This window comes from Budorcas taxicolor, chromosome 5 (assembly GCF_023091745.1).
Source record: "Budorcas taxicolor isolate Tak-1 chromosome 5, Takin1.1, whole genome shotgun sequence".
NCBI lineage: Eukaryota > Metazoa > Chordata > Mammalia > Artiodactyla > Bovidae > Budorcas > Budorcas taxicolor.
In genome coordinates, this window is record NC_068914.1 from 89,160,955 (window position 1) to 89,168,532 (window position 7,578).

Sequence of the window (7,578 nt, forward strand, 5' to 3'; positions counted from 1 at the left end):
TCACTTCAGTCGTGACCGACTCTGTGCGACCCCGTAGACGGCAGCCCACCAGGCTTCCCAATCCCTGAGATTCTCCAGGCAAGAACACTGGAGTGAGTTGCCATTTCCTTCTCCAGCGCATGAAAGTGAAAAGTGAAAGTGAAGTCGCTCAGTCGTGTCCGACTTGAGCGACCACATGGACTGCAGCCCACCAGGCTCCTCCGTCCATGGGATTTTCCAGGCAAGAGTACTGGAGTGGGGTGCCATTGCCTTCTGTGATTCTAAGAATACAACAATGAATAATACAGATAAAGTCCCTGCTATAGTGGAATTTCCCTTTGCAAGTAATTGGTTAAAGATTAGGTATGTGACCCTACTCTGAGCAATGAAACCTGAAGGGAAGGATGCGGTGAACATCTGAAGAAGGGTTAACTCTTGATAAAAGGGACAGTTACCAAAAAAATTAAAACAACCCTGCCTTTCATATGGGAGCGTTTGGTGTTACAGCAGTCATGGTGTGACCCTTAGGGTAATACCCAGAGAATAACCGAGAAGCCAACCCAGAGAGGTGACGTCTTCTTTGACCTCCTTTATTAACTAATTCTTGAATAGCCTATCTCCAGGTTTGTTAGGTGACATAATTAGATATTCTCATTGTTTAAATTAGACTTGGTCTTTCTATTACTTGTAGCCACAGATATATAGCTGTTGCAGCATGGCACCATTGCTCTCTAACACATGTGCCATAACTTGCCTCTGTTCCTCTCATCATCCAGTTCCACTCTTAATTCTTTAATCTTGGACCTTCTCCAGCTACCATTCTAATTTGGTTTGGCCTGTAACAACTAAAGTGATCTCTTCTGCTGAGGTCACTCTACCCTAGTTTCCATATCAAAAATATATCCACCCTGGGACTTCCCTGGTGGTCCAGTGGTTGTAGGGAACACAAGTTTGATCACTTGTCTGAGAAGATCACCCATGCTGCAGGGCAACTAAGCCCGTGTGCCGCAACTACTCTAGAGCCTGCATACTCTATGGGCCTGCATACTCCAGAGCCCATGCTCCACAAGAGATGCCACCACAATGAGAAGCCCTCGCAGCCACCCCCTGAAAAAAAGGCCACCTCAATTTTCCTGCCACATCCATCTTATTTTTCTGGTTTGGCTTCCATATCCTCAAACCCCACATACCCTAAACTCCAGATGAAGAGGTAGGCACTAAGTTATGGTTACATAGTGTTTGGGCCACAGTTGGTGCATTTTTCTGATGCAAAGCCACATGAAATATAATTCTAAGGTAGAAACTAAGAAACTGAGAGCCTTGCCCAGAAGCTAGACTTCAAAGACCAAAGTGGACATAGAGCAGAGTTGAGAGAACATGTTGTCCTGGATAGACAGAGACAGCAAATAGCTGTTCAATCATTTCCAGTTACTGTATGGTCTGACCACACTTACTGCAATTGAGTGCTTTGGAAGTCCCCTGTATTCTCATACTAAAACTCTTTCCTTAAGCCACCCTGAAAGGCTTTCTGTTCCTTGCAAAAAAATTGCCTACACTATGTGGCTCTTGCAGTCCCCAAGGGACCTTATTCTTTCAAGTGTACACTTCCCTCTGTTAGAGAATGTTATCAACTGTTTGGGAGTAAGTCAGGTATCTGTTCAGTACACTTCCAAGATGAACCAGCAATAACCTCTGGAAATTCAAGCCTAGGATTCCAAAACAGGGAACAAATCCTTCCTCAATCCTGTCACAGACTGGGTTCCTAAATTCTTGGAGTTTGCTTTCTTGAGAAGCTGAAAGCAAGCATTTTAACTCCTCTTCTGTCTTAATTTGGGTCATTCTTCCCAAAAGCAGAGCCTGGGACTGTGAGTTGTCTTGAGTTCAAGTGTTTCATTTGGAAGGTGACCTGAGGAAGCAGGAAAGAGAGAGCAAACAGAGAGTGACACAGATGGAAAAAGTTCATAAGTAGTTCATTATTGGGTTGGTTACTAGTGCAGAGGGTCCGGGGCTCCGCTCCACCGGAAACTCCGAAAACCCAAGTAGGATGTACCTGAGAATCCACCCGCTTTGTCCACCACTGGCTTAGGTTTGTCCCCAGGGTATTAATTCCTCTATACTTTTGGACCCTCCTGCACTAGTTGAGGAAACTCTTGTGGTTTCAGAAAAACCCCGGAGGCAGAACTGAGAGTTACAGGGGCACTCCAGGTGGGACACAGGCAGTGAGCATGAGAGCTGTTCAACTTCAGCTGAATTCAGAGGCGGGCTAAAGGGATGTGCCACAGAAGATGTTCTACGTCTTGTCTTTGGGTTTGATCTAGTATCCTTAGACTTGACTATGGGTCCCCGAAAACAGGGATCCTAGAAGCATATATGGTAATCCTTTGGGTTAGAACACCTATCTGCTAAGCAGAGCTCCCTGTGGTTCTCTACTTTTGCAGTATTCAGCTGGTCCATACTTCCCAGTGTCCCTTGCAGTTGGGTGTGGCCAACTGACTGAGTTCCAATCAATGGAATGTGAGCAGAAGTAATGGCCCCTAAAAATCCTCGCATGCATAGTTCTCCATGTCCTTTGCCATCCTACCCGCTCGGTGTTGATTCTCAGGTGACGTTAAAACCCACGTGCTGAAAATGGTGGAGCCGCTGCCAGCCTGGGTTATTGAATGACTATGTGTAACACAGCATATCTTCCTCCCTTTCCTCCTATTTTTGCAGTCCCACCTCACTCACCTGGAACTGCCTTGCTCTGAACGAGAGAAGTAAACTTCTACGGTGTCTGGGTTATTGTCCATTTGGGGCTTAATTTTTTTTAATAGCAGCTGTTCTACCCTAACTCATTTACCCGCCACAACACCCTGTCACTACCCAGGCACATAAATATTTCTTCTGCTGTCTCTGAACTAAACTATTTGTAAAAGACTTGGAAGTTTAGAAAGATAACGATAAAATTAATACATAACAAGAGAGTCTAAAATCAAAGTAAAAGTCTTCTGTCTCCTTCTCGCCCCATTTCCAGTCCCACACCCACTGGATAATCACTTTAATCTATTTGTGCCTTTATTTTCCTGATTGTTACCTCTATACAACCGCCTCTGTTTTCTATTTCTATCATCGTTAAAAAATATTCAGTGACATTCCGTTGTGAAAGATGAGTGGTTACCAAAGATTTCTTTTAACCTAGAAGAGTGAGGAGTAGTAAGCAGAAGAAATACAGCGTAGAAAAATCTCCACGTTTGCTTTCTCCTTATATGAAGGAGAAGCTACTTGGTGATGTGTGGAATTTAGCTTCTGCTTCTTATTTGCAAGGTGAGGAGGTTTTTGTGAAATGAAAAAATGCATGTGCAGGTATTCTGCTATGGGTTCTTCCCTAGAGATATTTGTGGTGGGCGCCAATTAATCCTACTGTCAAATCTTACAATCAGACTGCTCTGGAAGTTAACCTGCATGAAGTGAAGTGCCTTGCACGTCTCCTACTGGAAACAAATCTCAGGTTATTCTACTCCAGCCAGCAGTCCTCACTCCTGCCAATAGAGGGCGGTAAAAGACACTGTGCATTTATTGGCTTTCAGCCTACCCAAAGTCTTGCTTAGAAACCAGGCCAAAGTCAGATTTGATTGTCAGCCTAGCAAAGTATTGGCCAGAAGCCCGGAAGTATAGAAACTCATCCTTCTCGAATCATAAGTCCATCAAAAATGACTTGAAAGATTCCCCAGCATATTTCTTAAAACATAATAAAATAATGCAAATTCAATGTTAATTTAGAAATACTCAAACTACATAGTAAATACTTTGCTTAACCTATCAGGTATCAGCCATGAAAACATTATGGTTTTGTGTATGTTCAGCTCCCCTATGAGAAAAACAGTTCATATTCTTGTTATCTGAATTATGTCCAAACCAGTTCTTGTGCTGATTCACGTTACTAAGCAAGTGATAGTGGCACTCTAGTGACACTCTTCTTCTTCAGTCTGATTAAGGCTCCTGCTGTGGAACTTTTTAGATTGAAACAGACAACTGACTGCTCAGCAATGGGAATTCTCTGGTGGCATTCAAGAGAGTCATGAGCTGATATTAGCATCTCAATCGTAATCCTTAAATCACAGGACTGGAAAAGGTCAGTTTTCATTCCAATCCCAAAGAAAGGCAATGCCAAAGAAAGCTCAAACTACCGCACAATTGCACTCATCTCACATGCTAGTAAAGTAATGCTCAAAATTCTCCAAGCCAGGCTTCAGCGATACGTGAACCATGAACTCCCTGATGTTCAAGCTGGTTTTGGAAAAGGCAGAGGAACCAGAGATCAAATTGCCAACATCCGCTGGATCATCGAGAAAGCAAGAGAGTTCCAGAAAAACATCTATTTCTGCTTTATTGACTATGCCAAAGCCTTTGACTGTGTGGATCACAATAAACTGTGGAAAATTCTGAAAGAGATGGGAATACCAGACCACCTAACCTGCCTCTTGAGAAACCTGTATGCAGGTCAACAGTTAGAACTGGACATGGAACAACAGACTGGTTCCAAATAGGAAAAGGAGTACGTCAAGGCTGTCTATTGTCATCCTGCTTATTTAACTTATATGCAGAGTACATCATGAGAAACGCTGGACTGGAAGAAACACAAGCTGGAATCAAGATTGCTGGGAGAAATATCAATAACCTCAGATATGCAGATGACACCACCCTTCTGGTAGAAAGTGAAGAGGAGCTAAAAAGCCTCTTGATGAAAGTGAAAGAGGAGAGTGAAAAAGTTGGCTTAAAGCTCAACATTCAGAAAACGAAGATCATGGCATCCGGTCCCATCACTTCATGGGAAATAGATGGGGAAACAGAGGAAACAGTGTCAGACTTTATTTTTCTGGGCTCCAAAATCACTGCAGATGGTGACTGCAGCCATGAAATTAAAAGACGCTTCCTCCTTGGAAGAAAAGTTATGACCAACCTAGATAGCATATTCAAAAGCAGACATTACTTTGCCGACTAAGGTCAGTCTAGTCAAGGCTATGGTTTTTCCAATGGTCATGTATGGATGGAAGAGTTGGACTGTGAAGAAGGCTGAGCGCCAAAGAATTGGTGCTTTTGAACTGTGGTGTTGGAGAAGACTCTTGAGAGTCCCTTGGACTGCAAGGAGATCCAACCTGTCCATTCTGAAGGAGATCAACCCTGGAATTTCTTTGGAAGGAATGATGCTAAAGCTGAAACTCCAGTACTTTGGCCACCTCATGCGAAGAGCTGACTCACTGGAAAAGACTCTGATGCTGGGAGGGATTAGGGGCAGGAGGAGAAGGGGACGACAGAGGATGAGATGGCTGGATGGCATCATGGACTCGATGGACGTGAGTCTGAGTGAACTCCGGGAGTTGGTGATGGACAGGGAGGCCTGGCATGCTGCGGTTCATGGGGTCGCAAAGAGTCGGACACGACTGAGCGACTGAACTGAACTGAAATCACATAAATAAATCACAGACGGAATCTGCTTTAGATGGCAAGGGTAACACAGCTTAAAAGATAGAGGTCAGGTTTTCAGACCTGGAAAGTATGTCACTTTTCCCACTGCTACTTGATCTTAGAATTTAGATACATTTTGATTAATTCCAAGTTTAGATGGGAGGGTATTATGGGGGAGTGGATGTAAGAGGGGAAGGAAGGTAGGGAATATGCCTCTTCTTGAACATCATTTCTTGAATGTCTTTGTCAGAAGTAAGCTTGTTAGGATAGCATTTGGGAGTGTCGTTTTGAAGCGGTATGAGTTTCAGTTCAGTTCAGTTCAGTCCCTCAGTCGTGTCCGACTCTTTGCGACCCCATGAATCGCAGCATGCCAGGCCTCCCTGTCCATCACCAACTCCCGGAGTTCACTCAAACTCATGTCTATCGAGTAGGTGATGCCATCCAGCCATCTCATCCTCTGTCGTCCCCTTCTCCTCCTGCCCCCGATCCCTTCCAGCATCAGAGGCTTTTCCAGTGAGTCAACTCTTCGCACGAGGTGGCCAAAGTACTGCTGCTGCTGCTGCTAAGTAGCTTCTGTCGTGTCCAACTCTGTGTGACCCCATAGACGGCAGCCTACCAGGCTCCCCCGTCCCTGGGATTCTCCAGTCAAGAACACTGGAGTGGGTTGCCATTTCCTTCTCCAATGCATGAAAGTGAAAAGTGAAAGTGAAGTCACTGAGTTGTGTCCAACTCTCAGCAACCCCATGGACTGCAGCCCACCAGGCTCCTCCGTCCATGGGACTTTCCAGGCAAGAGTACTGGAGTGGGGTGCCATTGCCTTAGTTTAGAACAATAAAAATCTGACCCACAAATGAATTTAATTTTTCAAATAGATACTAGATCATTAATATATATTGTAAGTGTTTCTATGCCGTAGTAAAAGAAATAGTGTTCATCAGAAATTTTCTCAGTTAAATGCACAATTCATTCTCAGTTTTTCTGCATATATTGCTAGACTTTGGATTCAGATTCCTTGCTGATTCTATGGTTTTGCATATTTAAGTAGAAAAGCATAACACTATCCATCAAATACTCAGACTTATTTGGCATAAGTGCTAGAAAGGAAGGTTGCTTTTTTAGATAAAACTCATCAGGAGCCCGTATCATGAGATGGTTACCAGACAGGGTTTGTTTCAGACAGACGTGGTTTCCTTTGTCAGCTCTACCACTGTCTAGCTGTGTGACCATGGGCAAGTTACTTAGCCTCTCTGTGTCTTAGTTTCCTATCTGAAAAATAGGGATAATGATAAAACATACAGCTCATAAGGTTGTTGTACTTGGAATACGGTAACCACTCAGTAAATAATACTAAGATTTTAGTGTCAGAAATAATTTTAGAGTAAATGCCTAATAAATAAATGTTAGCTGCAATTGGCATTATCTTGGGCCATAACTTCAGTAAATATCAATTATTTAATTTTTTAACTCTTTTTAAAAATGGGCTTCCCTGGTGGCTCAGACAGTGAAGAATCTGCCCGCAATGAAGGAGACCTGGGTTCAATCCCTGGGTCAGGAATATCCGCTGGAGAAGGAGATGGCAACCCAGTCCAGTATTCTTGCCCGGAGAATTTCATGGACAGAGGAGCCTGGCAGGCTATAGTCCATGGGGTCAGGAAGAGTTGGACATGACTGACTAACACTTCTTCATTTTACATATATATATATATATATATATATATATATATATCCCTAACACTAATTTATATATATATATGACTCATTGGAAAAGACTCTGATGCTGGGAGGGATTGGGGGCAGGAGGAGAAGGGGACGACAGAGGATGAGATGGCTGGATGGCATCACTGACTCAATGGACGTGAGTCTGAGTGAACTCCGGGAGTTGGTGATGGACAGGGAGGCCTGGCATGCTGTGATTCATGGGGTCGCAAACAGTCGGACATGCCTGAGCAACTGAACTGAGCTGAACTGAATATATATACGTATACTTTTTGTTTCCTGTGCTAGGTCATTATTGCAGCGCATGGGCTCTTCATTGTTGCTCTAAGGCTTCTCCATTTGTGGCTCCAGGACTTAGTAGCCCCGAGGCACGTGGGTTCTTAGTTCCCCACCAGAGATCCACCCTCATCCCCTGCATTGGAAGGCAAATTCTTAACC